Source organism: Tenrec ecaudatus, chromosome 2, assembly GCF_050624435.1.
Source record: "Tenrec ecaudatus isolate mTenEca1 chromosome 2, mTenEca1.hap1, whole genome shotgun sequence".
NCBI lineage: Eukaryota > Metazoa > Chordata > Mammalia > Afrosoricida > Tenrecidae > Tenrec > Tenrec ecaudatus.
Window position 1 is genome coordinate 156,022,804 of NC_134531.1, and position 23,993 is coordinate 156,046,796.

The 23,993-nt window shown below is 41.5% G+C and overlaps 1 protein-coding gene across 4 annotated transcripts in view; it reads right to left on the reverse strand.

Annotated features, from left to right (window-relative positions):
- JAKMIP2 (janus kinase and microtubule interacting protein 2) overlaps positions 1-21,421 on the reverse strand; it is a 213,939-nt gene extending 192,518 nt beyond the window's left edge. For all 4 annotated transcript variants that reach the window (XM_075541784.1, XM_075541783.1, XM_075541786.1 and 1 more), the window contains exon 1: positions 21,134-21,421. The gene's annotated coding sequence lies outside the window, so the exon portion shown is untranslated. The remainder of the gene's footprint in view (positions 1-21,133) is intronic.
- Between the last annotated feature and the right edge of the window lie 2,572 nt (positions 21,422-23,993).

The window sequence follows — 23,993 nt, forward strand, 5'->3', positions numbered from 1 at the left end:
ATTTTTCTACAACATAATAGTTAAATGGGGATAGCGCTCTGCATTTGGGATTAGTCAAAAAGTTCATTGACCATAATTGTACATGGAGTATACTTTCAAAGTTCCCCCAAAGTATTATAAATGTATCCATCAACCTTTGTCTTTCACATCATTACTATTTCCTTATGAAATTTTCCCCAGAGTGTGATTGCTCACAGCCTGTTCCTAAAGTCCACTCCATCCCTTCCCATGTTTCCCCTTGCTTTCTGATGTCATCATTGTTCCCATTGCCCTGGCTTATTTCCCCACTTCAGTCACGTTGCCCTCCTCAATGTTCCTACACCTTGCCAAGAATTTACCCAGCACCTTCAGTGCTACCCCATGTCACTGCCGTGCTCTTACCTTAACCGCCGGCAGGTGCACGCCACTGCCTTCTTCAAGTCTTGCTCAAATGTTTCCTTTTCAATGAGATCCTTGCTAATCAGCCCCTTAAAAGGTCATCAGCCACCTTTATATTACACCTATAATCAGCCCCTTAAAAGGTCATCAGCCACCTTTATATTACACCTATAAATATAGACAAATAGATCTATTTCCCCATCATCATATATATATTTGCATGTACATGTCTTTGTCTAGACCTCTATAAATGCCCCTTGACTCCCAGCTCCTTCCTCCATCTCCCTTGACTTTCCTCCTGCCCCACTACCATGCTCCGTCCCCACCTGGGCTACAGCTATACCTCTTCTCTACGCAACCTTACCCTTGATCATTCCCCACCAGGCCTGCCACTCCCCCCTCACTACCATTTTGGGTCCCATGTTGTTGCCTTGTCCCTGTGTTTGTTAACACCACTTCCTTAATCCCCTATCCCCCCACCCCAAGTCCCCCCTGAACTGTCGGTCCCGTTGTTTTTCCTCCAGATAGTTCATCCAGCCTGTCCTATTCAGACAGACCTGTGGAGACACTAACATACATGAAAATAAGACAGAGGAAAACCCTTGGGCCTCTACTCAAGCACTCCCTCAATGCATGAATACTTTCTTTTATTAAATTGGCACTCTACGATGCTCACTCTCCCGACACAACTGCTGAAGCCAAAGTTGGTGAACAAGTAAATGTGGTGAAGAAAGCTGATGGTGCCCAGCTATCAAAAGAGATAGTGACTGGGGTCTTAAAGGCTTGAAGATAAACAAGCGGCCATCTAGCTCAGAAGCAACAAAGTCCACATGGAAGAACACACCAACCTGTGTGATCGCATGGTCCCGAAGAGATCAGTTATCAGGCATCAAAGAACAAAAAATCATATCATTGACTGCACACCTCCATGATACGATCGCCAAAGACAAACGGGTGCATAAGCAAATGTGGCGAAGAAAGCTGATGGTACCCGGCTATCGAAAGAGATAGTGTCTGGGGTCTTAAAGGCTTGAAGGTGAACAAGCGTCCATCTAGCTCAGAAGCAATAAAGCCCACATGGAAGAAGCACACCAGCCTGTGCGATCACGTGGTGCCAAAGGGACCAGGTATAAGGCATCATGCTATGTATATATACACCATAGTGAATGAAGGGGGAAGTGCAGAGTGGAGACCCGAGGCCCAAATGCCAACCACTGGAGATCCCCTCATAGAGGGGTTTAGGAGAGGAGATGGGTCAGTCAGGGTGCGATGTAATACCGATGAAGAACACAGCTTTCCCCCAGATCCTGGATGCTTCCTCCTCCCAACTACCATTATCCGAATTCTACCTTGCAGGCCTGGATAGGGCAGAGGTTGTACACTGGTGCATATGGGAGCTGGAGGCACAGGGAATCCAGGGTGGACGATACCTGTAGGACCAGGGGTGTGAGGGGCGATGCTGGGAGAGTGGAGGGTGAGTGGGTTGGAAAGGGGGAACTGATTACAAGGATCCACATGTGACCTCCTCCCTGGGAGATGGACGGCAGAGAAGGGGGGAAGGGAGACTCCGAATAGGGCAAGATATGACAAAATAGCAATCTGGATTATCAAGGGCTCATGAGGGAGGGGGGAGCGGGGAGGGAGGGGGGAAAAAAGAGGACCTGATGCGGAGGGCTTAAGTGGAGAGCAAATGCTTTGAGTGTGATTCGGGCAAAGAATGTACGGATGTGCTTTATACAATTGATATGCATATGTGTGGATTGTGATAAGAGTTGTATGAGCCCCTAATAAAATGTAAAAAAAGAAAAAAATTTTTTAAAAAAAGGTCATCAGTCCTTTCTTGCCCCACCCACATATACACCGAGCATCCAGTCCTTACCCATTTCTTTGTCTAAAATACTTACCTTGCACTAATGTACTTTAAAACTTGCTTACTAAATTCTGGCTTTCATTTGTGTTCTTCACTTGAATCTGATGCATACAGAGGCAAATATGTTTGTCTGTGCACTCGAATTATGATGCTGAAGAAGAATGCGGGAGTTGCCACAGCCTGCTAAAAAGACAAGCCCGTCTGTATTGGAAGAAGTAAGGCCAGGGTGTTCCTTAGAAGCAAGGACAGCAAGACTTTTTGGACAAGTTGTTAGGAGAGACCGATCCCTAGAGAAGGATATGATGTTTTTTAAAGTGGAGGGGTGAGGAAAAAGAGGAAGATCTTCAATGGGATGGATTGACACAGTGGCTGCTTGAGCACAGAACCAATTGTGAGGATGGCGCGGCACTGTGGAGTGTTTTGTGTCTTGTGCACAGGGTCACTGTGGGTCGGAACCAACTTGATGACACCTAAAAACAAAAGAGCAACACACTTTTCTGGAAGAACATGCGAACTATAGGAAGAACTCAGTAGTATTTGTTAGATGAGGGCACTCGTTGCTAAATGTACGTAAAGAAATTTAAGTGTGTTGATGACTATTAGCTAATTCAATTCCAAAAAGTCTGTTATCACTTTACACTCCCTAAAGCATAAAAGATATTTTGTAGACCAGACCCCTCCCCCCAAAAATCCTTTAAATTAAAAAACTACCAATGAAATATCTCTTTATTTTTATACATTTCTGTCCCTAAAAACTCTGACATAGTGAGTATAATTTAATATTCTTAAGAGCTCATGCTATTTATTCGAATTAATAACCATTGCACTGACTTTTTAAAAAGAGTTATTTGGATCTTTGCTAAATGGCCAGATCTAACTATATCTCTTCATTAGTTCCTAAGTGAAATCTGAAAGAGTAATCCTAACAATAACATGCGTATAGACATTTTAGTTCCAGGATTCTTTGAACATTTATTCAGCTCCTTAAGTGACTTTTAATGTATCATCTCCTGCTCTTTTTTAATTTAAAGATTTGGTAATGAAGAGTATCAATACATTTTTCCTACATTTCATAATAAACATTCTGCCACTTTTTGTTTTAGAACTGTTTATTTGTGTGTGTATAATGAATATATGTATTTTTTATTCGTATAAAGAAAAACAAATCCAGGTTTCAACCTGCTTTTCTCCTGTCAAACCCCCGTCATTCACTTGAACCTAAATATCAAATTAGGTTTATTTCCATGGGAACTATAAAATGACAGGACTGTATTGTTCACAGCAGAGTGAGTTCTGGGATTTGTGCTGCTCAGTCAATGGTGCAATTGAGGATTTTTCCAGAATTGAATTTCCTCAGAAAGATAAGAAAATGTCTATAGTTTACAGAACTGTTAGAACACAGCAAATGCTAAGTGAAATGTCAGGCTCAAAAGGACAAATGCTCTAGGTTCTACTTATATAAAATACTGAAAAGAGGCAAAGGTGCTGAGAACAATGGGTATCAGTGGTGAAGAGGCAACGGGGTCAGGGCGTGTTTCTGCTTGCGGTGACGAAAGCCTTTCCTAAATGGAGAGAAGGGACATTGAACAGCATGGTCAATGAGATTCATGACAATGAAGCACACACTGACGGGTAATTGGAATGGCAAAGTCTACTTTACCAAAATAAAACACAAACACAGAGCACAAAAATGGAGCTGGCTAATCTATTCCTTGAAAAAAATAGGAAGGAAAAGTAAGTCGTCTTTGTTGTTTGTTTGTCTGTATGTTTGAGTTGTGTGGATCTGTTCCTGGAAGGCAGCACTGGCCTGATCGACAACAAACACAGCACAAGTGAACCTGCGCCAGCTTCCCAACTGTTACGCTTGAGACCATTGTTACAGCCACCGTGCCAGCACATCCCAGGGTGAGGCTTCCCCTTTTTGGATACCCTTCTACTTGACCACGAGGGACAGTCGCTGGTTAGCCGAGCACTGCTAACTACAAGGTGGGCGGTTCAAACCCACTGGCCACTTGAAAGGACAAAAATTAGGTTGTCTATTCCCAAAAGGGAATCAACTGAATGCCAGTCGGAATCAACTGAATGCCAGTGGGGCTTTTCCTACTTCACCAAGAATTGGGTCTTTTTTTATCCAGGTATATGCAGTGAGTAATTAAAATTGTGTTTTAAATAGTCAAAGATTTCTAATTATATAAATACATAAACATATGCATGCTGTCTTCATGAGTCATTGAAACACCACATCTCCAAATGTTTTAAGACTTATTCAGCCCCTTTCTTTCCTCACTGAGGAAACTATGACTAAATAGGGGTTTTTCTTTAGAGTATATTTTAGCAGAGGGTTTCCATTCTTAGAAAGTATTGAGCCTCAATTAATATTTAATAATGATAGCATTAAAATCTAATTGCATGGCTGTTCATTTACGTCTATTTTCAGGAGAACAATCATGTTCTATATACTTTATGAGAGTTTAGCTCATTACTTTGGACCAACTTTAGGGTCAGGTAGATTAGAGTGCACCTTCTGGCTCCATCAGTTACTAGTTGAATGGTCTTGACTAGGCTATAAGATGCTTCACCTTAATAAAAGGTGGCTTACCTCAATAAACTGTAGCTTAATCACATACTGAAGAGGGGTAGTATTACTTATTTCAAAGGGTTTTGGTATAAAGTTTATAGTGACTTAAGTGCATCTCGACAGCACACAATGACTAAATAAATATTGAAATAAATATTTTAGATTAATTTTCACCTGGATTTTTCTACAGAATATATTATAGGTCTCATTAATTTCTATTTGCTATTATAACCCTTGGGATATTTGGTTCTGCAAATGAAAGCTATATAAAAGAGTAAGAATTGGATACTGATTCAAAATTATCCTTTTGAATATGTGCCTTAATAGTTTAGATCTATTTGGTAGAAGCCATAGAGATCAATTCTCAAAAACAAAGGCAACAGTAGAGAGCTGTTGTGCTATTTGGATACATCTTAAAATGGCTACAGGTGCACTACACGTACTATTTCAATTTGGTCATTTGTCTTTTAAAAACATAAGTTCGTTTCAGATAGGGAAAAAATAAGCATCACATCGTTTGCCTTCAAGTTGCTACTGACCCATGGTGACCCCCGATAGGGACCACAGCTAACAGCCAGAAGTCTGTGAATATTTTATTTAGAAGAACTTTTCTGAAGATTATGTGGTATTGGTGAAAATGGTGATAATAAAGGCATGAGAACTACTTAATCAACTCCAAACGCAAACGTCTTGGTTTCTTTGTTTCAATATGCACACACTCCTCATTTATCCACATGATTCGGTTCCAAAGTTGAGATCATTGTGTGAAAGTCAGCATTATGTAAAGATGGAGGATGAACACATGAGATTAAAAAATTCGAGCCTTACTACATCATTACATACTGCCATGCCATACCATTATTTAACTGCTAGCCCCATGAGAATCATGGTCCAGCCAAGCAGACAATCAGCCAGCATTACCCTTGCTTCAAACTTTGACATTCATTACTGTCACACATAGATCATTAATGTGAGAATAGACTTTTACAATAGCATTGTAAATACAAAATGTCATTTAACGAGAGACTCGGACACATTGGCAGGCATTGCTTGTAGGTGAATGGGAAGGACTTGGTAAAGATAAGCAGAACAGAAGAGTTATATTACTTATGTTACCGCAGAACCGAGTTAGGGATTATGGGCCAGAGTCAAACAGATCTGGGTCATAACTTTTTAATCTTCATTCACAACGAGTCATTTTTTATTTGAGGGCAACAATTTATAGAGCTAAACAAGTCTGAAGTGCATTCACATACATATTTTTTTCACTTAGAGGTTGTGATTATGAACACAATAAGTGTGCTGAACTTTCCCCGATGATAATTACAAACGGTATGAGGTAATCAATGCAATGCATCCCACCAATATTGTCATGAAATTTAACTGAAGTATGTACATATCCATCATAACTTGTAAATTGGCATTTTTAAAAAACATGCTAATTGTTGGAAAATGTTTTGATCTACTAATTATGAAGGAGATAAAAACGAATTCATAGAGGAGATACTGAATGCTCCAAATCATATGCTGTAATGTCACTGTGGATTGCCCCAAAACCAGGTCCCCAGCTTTAAATATTATACAGATAGTTCATTGTTATCAGACCCTTTAGTCTTTATGTTTGTTTTCAGCTTTTTATTCATGAAATATAAATATTTTGGAAGGGAAAAAGTATGTTTAAGTGGGAAATAAGATGATACAGTGGGGTGAAAATGAGCAAAACAGTGTAAAACAAACCCCACTGTCTCCAAAGCATAGCAGGCGCTGTGAGTCGGTTGTGATTGGGGCCATGCCACAGCCCACAGTACTGTTGTGTTGCTCTTTCGTTTTCTTTTGTTTTGCTTTGCTTCAAACTACCCTGGGAGAATCTCGCATGGCGCAGTGGTTATGAGTTGGGTTGTGATAGGCAAAGTATGAAGTTCAAAACTACCAGCAGCCCCTTAAGAGAAAGACGAGTCTTTCCACACCTGTAAAGAGTAGCAGTCTCAGAAACTCACAGGTGGCAGATCTTCTATCTGTCCTGTGGTGTCACTGTGAGTCAGAATTGACTTGATGGGAAGCAGACAGGGACTGAATATCTATCTACTCCTGTAAGCAGTTACAATGAGTGAGTGAATGAGTGAGTGAGTGAGTGAGTGAATATCTACTCCTATAAAGAGTTACATTTTTGGAAACCGCTGAATCGGCCTCGCCTCCATGGCAGTGAGTGTAAACAGCAGGTATCGCACACGTTCTCCCCTGGAAGTAAGGCAGAGCATCCCTTCTAGATGCGTGACTAGCTTGAGGGTTATTGGAGTAAGGTGCCTAATAACTGATTCAACTAATAACTGATGGATTCATATACAATACACTCGTAAAGTAAGACTGGATACTCAATGTTCATTATGTTTGTCATGCAGAAATATGGGTTACTGTTGCCAAATTTTATTTTTGAAGAGGAGGTGGATATTCAGATTTAAATATACATATATATCAAGCTTATAAAATTTTGAAAATAACTTTTTTAGTTTGGTATATATGTATCTTTTTATACGGTTATCTACTTCAGAGGAGGAAGTCTACTTTGTCCTATAGAAATTCTATGAGTCAAAATTGATTCGGCGGCAGAGGGCACACGTTTTTAAAAGAGGGCTGGACTGAAAAGCACCGATGAGCACATGAAACACGTTATTTCATGGGAAGAGCTGGAAGGAATTATGTTAAGCGAGGTAAGCCAGACCCAAAGGGACAGGTACAACATGAGTCCCCTGAGGTAAGTACAATCAGCATGACAGAAATAGAAGAATAAACATCCATCCCACAATAAACGGGAGGAAGCATAGATAGTTGGAGGGAGGACAGGCCACACCTAGGGAGGTACATGAGAGCCCAGCATAAAGAATGAGTAGTGGGGTAGAGAGAGGGAGAAGCGGGAGGGGGACAATCTGAATGGATGGTATGGGGGGGGCAGGGTACTAACCCACCCGGGGGAGAGTATCGGTTGTGTCCCCACAGATCTGGAACATGCATACAGACCCCAACACGACACACCAAACAAGGAGGGCAACGCAAAGTACAGAGGTCTACACAAAGAGGCTGGACGACAAGCCGGCCCAAACCAGAATTAGGCCGACCCCCACACTCGAAGGGAATACCACAGAAAACAAAAATAGATCGTCTGGAGTGGGAAAGGAACTGACCCACCACACCACATCCAGAAGGAAGCTGAAACAAAAGAAGGAGAAAGGACGTAGTGGAGTACACCTGGGTCCAGCAAGCCCAAAGTTGATAGACCATCTAGAAGGGCCCGTCATACAGAGAGGACCATTCAGCTGACCACACTACGAGATACGACATCCTGCACCAACACATGGCCCTACATGGGACAGCACCTGAGACACAATGGGGGATGGGCGACTGAGCTGACCCCACCACACTGAAGCAAACACTGGGGGCGTGCAATGGAGCAGCGGAGGAAGCAGAGCAGAGGGAGACCGAGGGAGTATAAAGGATGGTCTACAGGCCAACGAAAGGACCTTGAACTACTAGCAATTTTTCTTTTAATATTTGCTATCTTTTTGCTTAGTCTTTTTTAATTTGTTTTGTTTTTTACCTTGTAAATTTTGTATATTAGTGGCTTTTCTGCTTATCAGCGTGTCGATGTTGCTTCTGTCAAAGCCATGTTCTTATGGGCCACTTGGGTACAGTCAAAGTCATATCCATTTGTATGCACATATTACTATGTCAGCAGGTCCACCTAGACAAGATAGGCTGGACAAATAATGAGAGAAGAAAACAACAGGACCAACGGTCCTGGAGGGACATGAGAGCGTGGGAGGTAGGGGAAGGGAGGAGGTGTCGCCCAACACAGAAACAAGGGAACAGCGAATGGTTCTAAACCAGAGGAGGGAGGGGAGGACTGGAAGGGAGTGACCAAGAGCAAGGTAACTGAGAGGAACTACTGAATACAGAATGAAGGCCAAACATGGTAATGGGTCGGGAGGAAAGCGAAAGGAAATAGAGGAAAGGAGTAGGAGGCAAAGTGCATACAGAGAAGCCTAAATACAGACATGTACATATGTAAATATATTTATGTTTATGGGGGCAATAGATTTATATGCATATATTTACAGGTTCAGTAGTAGGGTAGCAGATGGACATTGGGCCTCCTCATGCATAATCCCCCAATACAATAGCACCTCGCCCTGCTAAGCAGCCATTGCAGGATACCCATCTTCCCGACATGATCACTGAAGACAGCCGTGTGTGTAAGCAAATGTGGTGAAGAAAGCTGATGGTGCCCGGCTATCAAAAAAAGATATAGCGTCTGGGGTCTTAAAGGCTTGAAGGCAAATAAGCGGCCATCTAGCTCAGAAGCAACAAAGCCCACAGAGAAGAAGCACACGGCCTAAGCGAACACAAGGTGTTGAATGGACCATGTAGCAGATACAAAGGAACAAAAACAATCATTGTGTGATCACCTTCCTCACATAATGGCTGAAGACGAAAGTGTGCATAAGCAAGTGTGGTGAAGAAGGCGGATGGTGCCCGGCTAATGAGAGATATAACGTCTGGGGACTTAAAGGCTTGAAAGCAAACAAGCGGCCATCTAGCCCAGAAGCAACCGAGCCCACACGGAAGCAGCACACCAACAAAAGTGACCATGAAGGACAGAGGAGACCATGTCTCCAACATCAAAGGTGAGGTGGTGGTGAGAATCACATCACCGTGAAAGAGGGGGAGTGCATGATGGGGACCCAATGCCCACCTGTAGAGAGCTGAACACCCCTTCCAGAGGGGTAGGGAGGAGGAGATGGGCCACACAGGGTTCAGTGTAACAACAATGAAACTCAAAACCTTCCTCTAGTTCCTGAACGCTTCCTCCCCTCCCAATCATCATGACCCCAATCCTACGTTGCCTTGCGGACCTGGTTGTACCAGAGGATGTACAGCGGTGCAGTGGGGATCTGGAGGCACAGGGAATCTAGGACAGACGAACCCTTCAACACCAGCGGTGGGAGAGGCGACACCAGGAGGGAAGGACATGTAGAAAGGGAGAACCGATCTCGGAGATCTATGTGTAACCTCCTCTCTGGGAGATTGTCAAGGGGGAGGCGGGTGAGGGGAGACGCCGGGGAGTGTAAGATAAGATATAATAATTATTTATAAACTATCAAGGGACCAGGGGTGGGATCGGGGAGGGAGGGGGATGGGGGGAAAAAAAGGGAAACCGAGCTGATTCCAGGAACCCAAGTGGAAGGTGAATTATGAGAGTGACAAGTGCAACGAATGTATAAGGGTGCTTTGCTCATTTGATGTATGCACAGATTGTGATAAGAGCCTTATGAGCCCCAATAAAAAGATTTTAAAAAAAAGAAAGAAAATGATTAGGGCAAAAAATGTACGGATGTGCTTTATACAATTGATGTAATGTATATGTATATGTATGGATTGTAATAAGAGTTGTATGAGCCCCTAATAAAATGTAAAAAAAAATTAAATAAAAAAAAAGTGGGCTGGATGCATAAATTGTTTATTTGTGTAAATGCTTTACACATGCTTATAAACATGTCCCGAAACTAAGTCCAGGGAGGCCTAGGTGGTGTATAGGCTATGCATTGGCTGGAAATCACCAGCCACTCTGTGAGAGAAAGATGGGGCTTTCTATTCCCACAAAGCGTTAGTCTCGGAAACTCTCAGGTGCAGTTCTACCATGACCTAACACGTCTCTCTGAGCGGGCATCAACTCTTTGGTAGTGAGTTCGTTTTTGTTTTGAGCTATGTCCAGTTCACAAGCGTCCAGTTTTTAACTATGTTACAAAATGTATGGGAATCTCAGTTCTTATTAATAGGCCCATCACGGGGCTTCATTATCCTCTTGCAAAATGGGAAGAACAATGCCTACTTCACCCAAAGGTGAGGAAACCCACACTGGCACAGAAGAAATATTTAGCATAAAAGATGCCAGGTACTCATAAAGTTAATCACTTCCTCTTTGTTTCAATCTCTCTTTAAAAATAATGATAGAGAGTTAAATTGTTTTGTTTCCTTCTTTTTATACTCTATCCTGGACATGTCAGATAGCCTTGCTATTAATAAAGTCATTGCTATCCCATTCACTGTTGGAATCAATTATTTTATTTGACCATAAGGAAAATTCTACACAATGAATGTCCACATTTTCTTCTAAAGGGTAGAGATGAGTCCGTATCAAGTCTGAACATTTTTTCCAGCTTGAGCCAGAAAGAGTAGAATACGTCTTCGTAAAATGACTGGGTCTTACAGGAAATGTTTTGTCATAAGGATCCTTTCATTAGCCAAACAGCGTCTCAGGACATCAACAGCATAGTCTGCGACGGCACCACGAAAAGCTGTTTCGGTTTCAGTCGACTATACACCCAAAGATGGATGTTTCAAAGCAAGGGGATTGCATGAGATAAATTTGGACAGTTAATGTTTGCAAACCATACAAATGTTAGTGAAAGGTCAGTAAGCAAATGGCCAGAGACTGACTGGACATATTAATCGTGTTCTTTTACTATCTTCCAGGGTCTTTGCTAAGCCACTTGGGCTCAATTTCAAAAATCATAAATGTAGGTAAAGGGGAAATATATAAAATCCTGGGTCACAGTTAAATGGACTGGGAAGCACATGTGTAGGTAAGAGCAATATAGCATGAATCAGGTATCCTAAAGCAGGCATTTGGAGAATGAGCCCTTTCAAACCCATGAAGGGGAGTCCTCAAGGTCAAACAGAGATGAAGAATCAATGTCCCATGCTGCAGGCTGATGCTTTCTGTTTCTGAGGGTAGAGTCATGTACCCTGTAAGGTCTAACATGCAGGCGATCTAGCTATGAAGAGAGCATACAGGGAAACCATTTCCATGCCGTAAAATTTAATTAGGGGGAAGGGACTCTCTTTGTTACCATTTTTTAATAGAGTTTGTGTTAGTTATTCCAAAAGTTTTAGACATCTGACCCCAAAATACTATGAATTTTAAACCTTGTAGACGCTTTACTAAAAGAAGTGCTTTAAGAATAAAAGGAAGTTATCATTTAAGTATTTTCTTTAACATAACTAAAAACCATGTTACCTAATTTTTTAAATTCATTTTAGTGTTAATTAGCTACCATTTAAAACTCCCCTTAGGGAGACAAACACTGAGCTGGTGAAGTTTCAGCTGTTCTTCCTCTGGGTCTAGGTAATCTGAGCAAAGCACAAGATGGAGGAACCCAACTAAAAAATACCAGGATCTACTTTATAATTGGAGTAAAATACTATATATTTATATATAAAGCCAAGTTTGGGTTACCTTCATAATACCCAAATCTTTCTGACTTCTCAGTGCAACATAGCAATGTTACCAGTTTGTGAATTCAATGTTGATTTTAGTTAATTGCCCAGACTGGAGATCCTTATATATAAAATTATCCATTGCTTTTTTTTAATGGTTTATTGGTACCGCTGCTGTTGAGTTGATAGCCACCCAGAGACACTCTGCTCCAAAAGCTTCCAAAGGTGTACAACGTTACAGAGGCGAACTACCCACTGACTTGCTGGTGGACGACCAAAGAAGCCCAATTACATAGAATGTATGCATTTAAAAGATTCTGTCCAATGGTTTTCATCAATATTCCTGCGAGAACTTTTTTTTAAACAACTAGTTTGGTTTTAGAAAATATGATCATATTAGGTATGCGTGACGTATGCATAGATTAAGGAACTTAAATATGGGTCATTCATTGATGACTAAAGAGAAAGTGCTCAGCACATTTGGGGGAAGTACCAAGAAGGTCCAGATAAGCACTGTGGTGAGAAACATGTGCTCGGTTTACATTCTCCCGGAGCTGTGCTGGGTAGCATCTTCTAGTGGAACACTTCCAGTGCGAAGCAGAAGGCAGGCTGAGAATATCACCTTCTTTGCTTGAGCACATGTTCACAAGGCATCTGTAGAGCCATAATCTCCGCAAAGTTGCTTTCTTAAAAATAATGCCAGTGAATTGTTTTCTAACCACATAATGTCAACTAAATTCACTCAGATTTGGTTTTCTAAGTATATTTTAACAGCAGTTAGACTCCAAAATTTCAAAACTTGTAGTGTATGCTGGGAACTTGACTTAGATGCCAACCAAAGAAACGGAAAACACGGATGGTGTGTCCTGGTGGGGAAGGGGCCATGCACGAGCAGCATAGGTGGGTATCCCAGCGACAGCTGTTACCATAGGCTGGAAACCTTTAACTGAGGCTGGCAGTTTCTTATCAGTTGTTTGCTTGAATATTGGATTTCCAAGTGTTCCTAACTGCCTCTCATCTCTGTTTCATCTTTATTTACGGGTATGAAAGAGAAAGAATTGCTTGTGTATTTGGTTGATTTCTAAAACAGCAAAGTTTTTGTCAATGCATATCAGAAAACTTAAATATTACTAATAGTTAAATTGTTCAAATGATTTGTAAATGTGAGTGGCTTCAAGGATATCTCTTTAATGATGCTATCATTTTTACATCAATTTCAAATTTTGAAAAAAGAATAAAAGGAGCCAGTGCTATGCTCACAGCCTTTTTCAGTTATGTTTTAGTGCGTAGCAAACTGCCTGAATGATGGACTTCAAGGGTTGTAATTTCTCCTTAAGGATTTTATTCCCCCGACTTAAATCTTGAGAACATCCTGAGTACATCACAAATATGCACACAATCCATTTTGTTTTACGAACAAAATAAAAGAATTCAAACCACAATCCAAAGAACCCTTCAATCTCAGGGACCATCTGAGGTCTTTCAGGGACCATCCTTGCATCCATTCACTCCGTTAGCTAATATTTATTGAGCACGTATGCTGTGCCAAGTGATTGTATTGATCACTAAACAAAGCAGCGTCTGCCTTACACAGTTTACAACCAATAAAGGGCAAAGACTCTCTCAAAACAAGAAAATGGGCTGCTAATCACAAAGTCCGCGGTTTCAGCAGCTCCGAGGGGAAAAGAGGAGATTCCGTAAGAATTTACAGTCGAGGTATAGCTGAAACCCAGGTGGGGACGGAGCATGATAATGGGACAGGAGGAAAGTCAAGGGAAATAGAGGAAAGAGCTAGGACGCAAAGGGCATTTATAGAGGTCTAGACAAAGACATGTACATATGCAAATATATACATATATGTATATATGGATGGGGAAATAGATCTGTGCCTAAATTTATAGGTTAAGTATTAAGGTGGCAGAAGGACCTTGGGCCTCTATTCAAGCACTCCCTCAATGCATGAATACTTTCTTCTATTACATTGGCATTCTATGATGCTCACCCTCCCAACACAACCGCTGAAGCCAAAGCGGGTGAACAAGCAAATGTGGTGAAGAAAGCTGATGGTGCCCGACTATCAAAAGAGATAATGTCTGGGGTCTTAAAGGCTTGAAGGTAAACAAGCGGCCATCTAGCTCAGAAGCAACAAAGCCCACATGGAAGAAGCACACTAGCCTTTGCGATCACGAGGTGTCGAAAGGATCGGGTATAAGGCATCATCAGAAAAAAAATATCTTACCATAGTGAATGAAGCAGGAAGTGCATAGTGGAGACCTAAAGCCCATTTGTCGGCCACTGGAGATCCCCTTGCACAGGGGTCTAGGGGAGGAGATGAGTCAGTCAGGGTGCGATGTAGCACCGATGAAGAACACAGCTTTCCTCCAGTTCCTAAATGCTTCCTCCCCCTCCAACTATCATGATCCGAATTCTATTTTGCAAGTCTGGATAGAGGAGAGGATGTACACTGGTGCAGATAGGAGCTGGAGGCACAGAGAATCCAGGGCAAATGATACCTTCAGGACCAGGGGTGTGAGGGGCGATACTGGGAGGATAGAGGGTGAGTGGGTTGGAAAGAGAGAACCGATGACAATGATCTACATGTGACCTCCTCCCTGACAACAGAAAAGGGGGTGAAAACAACAGAAAGGGGACAGACAACAGAAAAGGGGGTGAAGGGAGAGGTCTGACAGGGCAAGATATGACAAAATAATAATTTATAAATTATCAAGGGCTCATGAGGGAGGGGGGAGCGGGGAAGGAGGGGAAAAAATGAGGACCTGATGCAAAGGGCTTAAGTGGAGTGCAAATGCTTTGAAAATGATGAAGGCAAGGAATGTATAGATGTGCTTTACACAATTGATGTATGTATGGGTTGTGATGAGAGTTGTATGAGTCCCTAATAAAATGTTTTAAAAAAAAAGAATTTACAGTCACAGAAACTCATATAGGGTCACCATGCATCAGAATCCACTTGATAGCATGGGGCTTTGGTTTCCCATCTTTTGAGCAAGGCATGAAGGAAACACACAAGGTGCAGGAACAGAGTACACAGGGATACACCTAGGGAAACCTCTCCACGGAGGGCAGACTTCTTTTTTTTCCTTTTTCTTTGTCAAGGAAACATAGTCAGAAGACTGAGCTTTCATTTCAAAACTATACAGATGTTAGGAAATTATAGCGAAAAAGGTGCTAAAAATGATCTTGGCTTAATCCGAAAACTCACGACAGCTAAGTGATACTGTTTAAATGTGTTTCCATAAAGAATACGAGCAGTCACAGAGCCTAAAAATGCAGGACACCACTTGTGTTTTGTCTGTTTTTACTCTTCAGTTGCCACTGTTGCATGAACCTAGTGGAGTCGCTGGTGGTTCTAGTGAGATTTAAGTTACTTGGATCTTAAACTCATTCGTTATCAGCAGACAGAGAGGACCTGGGTTAATGTAACACCCATTGTGAGCTGCAGCGCCAGGTCAGGGTAACAGAAGCTCATATTTCCTGAAATTAATGACTGACTCTCAGCTACTGTAAATCAAGCAAGCCCGACCTGTGTTTGTATTCTCAGGAGTGTTTAAAAGCCACCTATAAAGTCACCTCTCACCCTGAGGGAAAAAACAAGCAAATGAAAATCATAGTAAAGATACATTTAATGACATGGATGTTATATAAGCTGAAAGAAAGATTTTAAAACCTTAAAAATGGGGATATGGATCTATTTTTATGTGCATATAGAAAATAACCTTAGAAGGATACATACCAAAATGATTTCCTGGTGGGTTTACAGATTATTTTCATCTTTATTTAAACATTTCTGTAATATCATATTTTACAACCAATAAGGATATGTACTTTTTAATTTGAGAAAAACTTTAAAAGAAAAAAAGAATTATATCGGTAAATGTGGACTTAAAACAAAATGTTGTCAGTGTTACAGGTCTTACTTATACTGCAAGCTAATTAATTATCAAGAAGATTTTTCTGAAATGATTCAGATACAATGATTTGTTCTTTGGCACAATGTATTAATGGAGGGGAAAAAAGAGGACACCAAAAAATTAAATAATTTTAATTTTCCCTAAATAATTTTGATTTTTGTCATTTCAGAAAAGTGTAGAAGTGTTTGTCCAGGGGAAAAAAAATCAGAAAGTCACTGAACTGATCTGCATTTAAGATTTGATACTGTTTAAACTTTTAAGGGCAAGTAGGGACAAACTTGTGTGGGATATATCAGTGATGTATTTTTTACCGAAAATTATGTTACCTTCCAGCCTCTATGTCATTATAAATAGAAATAACAGTTATAAAATAAGTGCCCAATTAGTGCAGAGGGAGTTGATTCCTTCTTCCCTCAGACAAATATTCCTACATATTTTTGAAATATCAAGGATCGCATACTTTTTCTAAAATACTGTTTTTGTGTATATACTATTTTTTTCCCGGATGCCCTAGGCACAGAGTTGGTCTATTTGGAGTAATTCAGTATGGTCCAGAGGACACAAATCATGGCACCTAAAATGTTCAAATAAAAATGAATCATACTCCATGTAGATTGATTATATTTTACATCTTCAAATTTCAATCAGGAGAGTAATTTGCTACATTTTCTAACAAGGCACACAGGCTCCTGGGACTTAGAGGAGAAGGCCATTTATCACACAGAACCTTTAACAAGTAGTCTCTCTCTCTCTGAGCCTGTTTCCATTTATTTGAAATAATTATGTTGCACATCTCAAAGAATAAAATCAATATTGTTGAGTTGTGAGTGAAACTATTGAATTGATGTGTGTTTTGCTGGGTATATTTTCACCAAAAAGTACAATGAAAATAAATTAGGAGGCCGGCGTGATAGAATTGTTGTGACTATAAAAGAAAACGGAAAACGACACTCAGAACTGCACAGCCCTCTACAGTAAAACCGCGAGAGAGCTGGGACTGCACAGGGCTGCCTTGTTTTTCCAGCTCTCACAAGATTCCAGCCATGGGCAAGGTTCAGTCTTTCCACGTCTTGTCATTCGTTTTAGTGGAAAATATGTGAGTTTTCCTTTTCTGACAAGTTTCCACCTCGCACAAGTGTGGGTTGTTACAGATATTCCTGAATGAGTATCGAGGGTAGTAATGGTACTTACCACAACTACATTGTTTTCTTCATTAACTATTAGATGTGTGTTTATCTTATCTCCCTAAGGAAATCCATGTGCAAACTGAGCTAGTGATATAAGAGCTCTACAAATATTGGGGGGGTCAATTGATTCATTCATCTTGATAGAATAAGGGTGGGGGTATGCAAATGGAAAAATGGAAGCCACCTCCGTGGGTAACACCCAAATAGAAGCCTAGTTAATTTATTTTAGTCTTAAGAGAAAAAGCCAGTTGTCATCTACATGGAAATCTATGTAACAAATTTGGTTTTCTTTTAGATTCTAACAATCAGAAACAAGGGATTATTATTATTATTTTTATGAACCAGTGAAAACTGCAGAAAACACCCTTAGCTCCCCAAATGTTTTCTTGAAAGATGAAAGACATACAGAAAACTGAAATATATTCTCAGGTCATCTGAAGAAATTAAGAAGCTAGAACCACAAAGGGAGAAACTACATAGTGTGTGTTTTACACAGAATAATAAGTTTTACTGAAGACTTAAACACCACCGAAAATATTTCATATTCCAACCAGCATGGTATGGCCCCAGGAGCTGTGGAGTATAAGTGTAATTAGGAAACTCAGGTTGTTTGTTAACCACCACATATGAATAATAACTTGGCTGTGTCTCTGGTAAGATTTTTTTAATTTTTTACATCAATTGCATGACTCTTCAATGACAATAAATCCTGCCAGAGTGGGAACTTGATGGGACTGTAGTCTCTGCTCTTCTCTACCCTCATTCTCCACTGGGAGAGATAGCTGAGTCTCCCTGCTGTGACAAGCTCCCCCATTAACACAGATTCCAGTTTCAGAAGTGTTTCTGTATTTTAAATCTAGACCCTACTACATAAAATGTGGAGGAAAAAAATGTTTTTCTTCAAATTTCTCTAACAAGGAATAATTTTAGCAAAGATAAGGCTTTCTACTCCCATTGATATGTTACGCCTTGGAAATCCACAGGGGCAGTTCTATCCTGTCCTGTAAGACCTCTAGGAGTCAGAATAAGCTCAACAGCAATGCGTTTGAGTTTGGGGGTTGAATTAAGCAAGTCATTGCCTAAAGTGGCTGAGAAAGAGGAGCTTTTATGAACAGGCCTATGTTCAGTCCCTTGAATCCGGGCAGTTTCTATGTCCATATAACCTCTACAGGCAGATGAGCAATCAATTTCTTTGAAAAGATCCAAACTCTGTACTTAGAAGCCCATTATAAAGTGATGTCATTGTAATAGATGTAGACGTGCCAGAAGTTAACACTAAGGTGTCCTCTCCAACAGGACGTGTGATCTAGAAAAAGTCAGAGAAGTTCTCTGACAAGTAATATAGTCCCTTCTAGACAAACACATATTTAGCTCCTCTATCTGGGAGTTTAGCTGAAAGAAAGAGCCCACTGCCTTTTCGGGCTCCCTGTTTGCTCACACATATAATCAGGCAGCTCTACATTTTACTTTTTAAGTTTTCATTCTTTCGATTGATATAGAAGCCCATTTTTCATATTCTGGGTCTCCAAGGAATAGCAATAAACTGTCTGATATAAAAACTCTTGGTTTATCTGAAGCAAATGATAGTCATTTCTTGATTTCTTTTGTTCAAATGGATCCATCAGCTCCCTTATCTCCCCTCAGAGAGTTGAACTTCCTATCTTTTAAACATAACTTCACTTCTCGCTGGTCACTCGGTAAAGGCCACATAATCAATCATGTTAGGTTGTGAAGCCCAAGCCTAGAAGTCTATTCTCATCAGGATCTGATCACCTAACCGGGAGAGCACCACCACCGATGAGAAGATGCCTTCTCCATCTATAAAAAGTGTATCCAACGTATCAAACTCAACACAAAGGAAATAAACACAAAGCCCCGAGAGCTCTAGTTTCACTGCGTGAAACAGGGTGAACTACCCAGGTATCTTCTATTTGTTTGTCTATTATTTTTCTATGGAAATACACAATTTAATTTCTGGAATTCAAAAGTTTTCATTAGTAGATTCAGGACATAATGTGTTATTTTTTTTATACATGACATCCAAACTCAAAACTCCTCTCCTTGCCCCACTTTATTACTAACACATGGCATCCGGTACGTGGTAGCAAGAATTTCAGTTGTTAATGGACATAACACACAAGTTGCCATGGGCATATTAAATCCATTCTTTCCATATCACTAGAGAGCTGTCCCCTATATAAAGCAAAAAAGAACAACTATTTTGAGGGAAATTAAACTATTAGCCTGAGCCAAATAAATGTACAAAATTCTAAGTAAGACGATAACATGGAAAACTAAAACACGGTAAAAAAATGTTTACACTGCCAAGGATGCTGTTAATTGGGAGGCTGGTGGCTAAACCTGGTCTTTAAGATGAATGTACTGTACTAACACAGCTTACCTGCAAGGATTTTTCTGGCTTCAATTCAATGAAATCCATTATCCTAGGTGGTAATGGAGCAGCATACCCTACCCATCTCAGGCATCTTTAGTCTCCTGAGCTGCTTTAAAGCCTTGGCAATAAGAGAAGGTCAAGCAGATCCAGTAAGCATTTGTAAACTACAATAGCTCCCCTATTCAGCTCCAAGCCACACATTTCCCTGCAAGGCTTTGCTCACTCTCTTGTTTCATTTCCTTGTACAACCAGGCTAATTTGGAAATGGCTAGGTTACTTGGGAGCGCCTGGATTTTCAAAACAATCCCATTTCCCACTTAACCACTTACAGAAGCAGACCCGTAATTCATCATTGGCGAGAACTGTAAAATGGTGCCTGGACACTGAAGGAATGACGGCCAAACAGCAGCTCGATGAAGTGAAATGAGTGCACTTCACCTTCCAGCTCAGCTCTGCTTCCTGGGACACACGGCGCACCAACATGACAAGGTTGGGTGGGATTTCAAGAAAGCGGATTTGTTTCAACATTCCTTTGGAGAGATGCTAATGCAAAATATACCACAGGCCACCTCCCTTCCCCAACATTGAAAATTCTGGGCCCTCATAATCACCCCTCACACACCCAATTAAAAATAAAGAAAAGAGGGAGGCTCTGAATTAGCATGTACTGCCATGACACAGATCGAATGACAGGCATCTGTACTAATTGGTCACCATGAAACTGAAGCACAATAACAAGAATAAATCTCACATTAATCCAAATGAAGCCAATGAATAATAATACAAACCAGAGACAGTTTCGAAATTATGCAATTACCTCCAAGCATGCATGCGCATTTATACCTCATAAAGATGATTGCAAGGCACACTGTGCATATAAATATGCTCTATAATTGGAATGTAAATGCCAAGTAACGTATATATATATGACATGCATAAAGTACACTGATTCGTATGTTCACCATCATATCTACACACTAAAAATAAAACTGCATTAAACAAATTGTTTCCACAAAAAGATTAGGTCAAATACATTAGAATATGAAATAGAACACTAAATTCTGGCACCGCGTTTCCTTAGCAATAAAGCAGATAAGCAGAAAGCACCTTTAAATTAGGCTGAGAGGCTTAGAAGGCACCAAATGAGGAAGGCCCAACCCTATATGTGAGAGGTACAAATACAAACGATTTCTTCCAAATACACCCATTTTTCGATGTTAGCGCTTTTTCCATCCCCTGATTCTCCTGCTAAGCCAGGGAGGAACGGAATCAAGGGGCTCCGTCTGCATCCTGGATCAATTCAAGATAAAAATCACATTTAAAAAAAAAACCACAAGCGGATGCCTCCTGACTTCTCTCTCCCTGGCAACATGCCTCACCATCCCCATCTCCGGCTCCCCGTCGCCTCTCCCAGTCTACAGGATGGGAGTCATTGTTCAAGTCCAGGCCACAAACGTATACACGGGTCATATAATAGCATGCTAAATCATGAAGCTGCTAGCCCCACTGCCTCCTACTCACCATGCTGAGACCGGGAGAAGCTGTAGAAAAGAGTGAGCGATGCAAACTGAATCCATTTTCCTTGTGACCCAGTCGAATGCAGCCTGCGAACCCAACATCAGCAGCGGCTGCTGGGATTTTTTCCCCTGTGCGTCTCAGGTTGGCGATGGTGCGAACAGGAACCACCCTTGTAGCCCCACTAGAGAGCCAGCAGCAGAGACGACGGGAGCAGCAGCATCACCACTTCGGCCTCCTCCCTCTCGGAGGATGGGGTGAGCTCCGAAGCAGCCAGGAACTTGCAGCAGACACCTCCTCCGGCTCCCCCTCCCGCTCCCCTTCCCCCACGGCCCCACCCCTGCTGCGGTAGAGGCTGTCTGGCCCGGCAGCTGCTGGTTGTCATGACAATGGCCAATGGGAAGCGGCCAGACTAAGAGGGAGGGGAGATGCGTGAAGCAAACTGCAGGGGCTGGGGAGAGAATTGGTGCTGCCCCCCTCCGGGATGATCTTGGTCTCTTCTGCGCTGGACTTGGGGTCTCCAGAAAAAATGGGACAAGGGTGGATAGTCAAGGGTAGAGAATAAGTAAAATTTCGTTGAAATCCACATGGAAGCATAGGAAACACCATAGGAAACGTTCTCACTGGCTTTGCTGTTTCCAGTAAAATATGTGGATTTGTAAAATATTTAGATTTGTGATCAGGTTTTTAAAAAAAATGTGAAGGGAGACTATATCGTGTGGTAGCAAATCACTATTACTCAAAACAGATGCTGTCGCTTTTAGCATCTTTAACTCAATACCACTGCAGGCTGTAAAAAGCCAAAGTGTGCGGCTAGACTGGGCAATACACAGGAGCCCGAGTCCTGGGCATTTCCGCGGGCTTGTTCGCAAGTGGGTCACTTGGTCGTGTTTCTTCAGCTCCCACCCACTCGGAAAAGGACCTCCAGGTAAGTTTTAGTACCCTGTGGCAAAGGAAGCTACTCTAGAGAAGACAGAAGCACCTAGAACAGCTGTGGCTCTTAGTAGCACCACGGGCGCGCAGCTTCAAACCTTCTTACTGTCGGACTATTCCATATTCCTGGAATTCTTAGCAATTCTATGTCATGGGGTCGCTGTGAGTGGGAATCAACTCTCTGGGAGTGACTTGAATCTGCTGTCTTGGTCACTGATGCCTCCTTGGAGCGACCCAACCGGGCAAGCTGGCAGCCAAAGGGTTGTGGGAAGAAGGAAAGCAGAATCAGGAGCGTGGGCTCCTCGACGGGTATGCATGATAGATGACACTGGTATCTCTCCATGCAGGGGTTACAAAGACAGAGGCAGGGAAGGCACCAAAGCACTGGGCACGCAGTGAGGTAACGATTTGTTATTACTGTTATTACGTGATAGCCATCTCTTCATCAAAGAGGGGGCAACAGAGTCATTTCAAGCACAGGAAAAGAAAACAAGGTGAGAAACGCCATAGGATTTGCTAACTGCGGTGCTGTTCGCTGATAGAGATGGTGATGGCAGCCAAGACACGGGGGCTTTGAGATATTGATTGGTGCCTCTCAGTGATGGGATCACTAGCCGATGGTATTGAAGAAGGAAATACAAGCTGCACTGAAGTGGCAAAAAACATGACACCAAAAAACTGGTGAAATAACAACTGAGCTGTTTTCAAAAGGGGCGCAAGAGTGGAAGCACTCACTTCTCTACGCTGTGGGATCCGAAGGCCTGGGAAACTGACCAGCCAGAGAGAGGTCCACTTGGGGGCCGTTCCAAAAAAAGGTAATCCAAGGAATACAGAAATTACTGAAAAGTGTTGTTACTAACCCAGATTAAATAATTTTTTCCCCTGAGGATGATTAACAAATCATTGTAGCAGTACATTGGCAAGGATGTGGCTAGAAATTCAAGTTGAATTCCGAAGAGGCTTAGGAACAAGGAATATCAATATTAATAAAAATGGAATTTTTTGCTGAAAGCAAAGAACACCAGAAAGAGGTTTATCCATGCTCTATGGTAGCACACAGGCATCCAACTGTGTGGCTTACAACAAAGTATTGATAAAGTTTTAAAAAATGGCAATTCAAGAATACTTTATTACTCTCACACAAACGTGTACATAGACCAAGAGGCAGATGTTCAAACAGAACAAGTGGATACTGCATGTTTTAAAACCCTCTAAATTTTTATTAAAAACACTGCCATATCTTTCTCCTTGGTCACCAGTTATCTGGTGGGGCCAAACCACTGGGTTTGGGGTGAACAGCTTGATGGCTTGATGATGGTGCCCCTAGCGTTCCATTTGCACGTCTTGCCGATGTTTGTTCCACTGCGTTCGTTCTGCCTTCGAGTGACCACAATGACAATAAAACAAAATTCCTCCAAGTCCTGTGCCATCCTTTGCAATTGTCCCGTGTGAACCCATTCTTGCAGCCACTGTGTCTGTTCCATTGAGGGTCTTTTTCCCTTCTCGCCCACCCTCTAACAAGCATGCGATCATCGTCCACAGACAGTGTTTCATGATAACAGGGGCAAAGTTTATGAGATGAAGTCCTCATTTGTAAGGAGCATTTCGCTGTATTTCTTCTGAGGAAGTTTTTTTTTTGTTATGGCAATTCATGGTTCTTTGTACTTTGCCAGCATCATAATTCCCCCTCCCTCATGAGCCCTTGATAATTTTTAAATTATTATTTTGTAATATCTTTCCCTGTCTGACGTCTCTCTTCACCCACTTTTCTGTTATCCATCCCCAAGGGAGGAGGTCACATGTAGATCCTTGTAATCGGTTTACTCTTTCCAATCCACTCTCCCTCTACCCTCCCAGTATCACCACTCACACTGCTGATCCTGAAAGCATCATCTGCCCTGGATTACCTGTTTCCAGTTTCTATCTATATCAG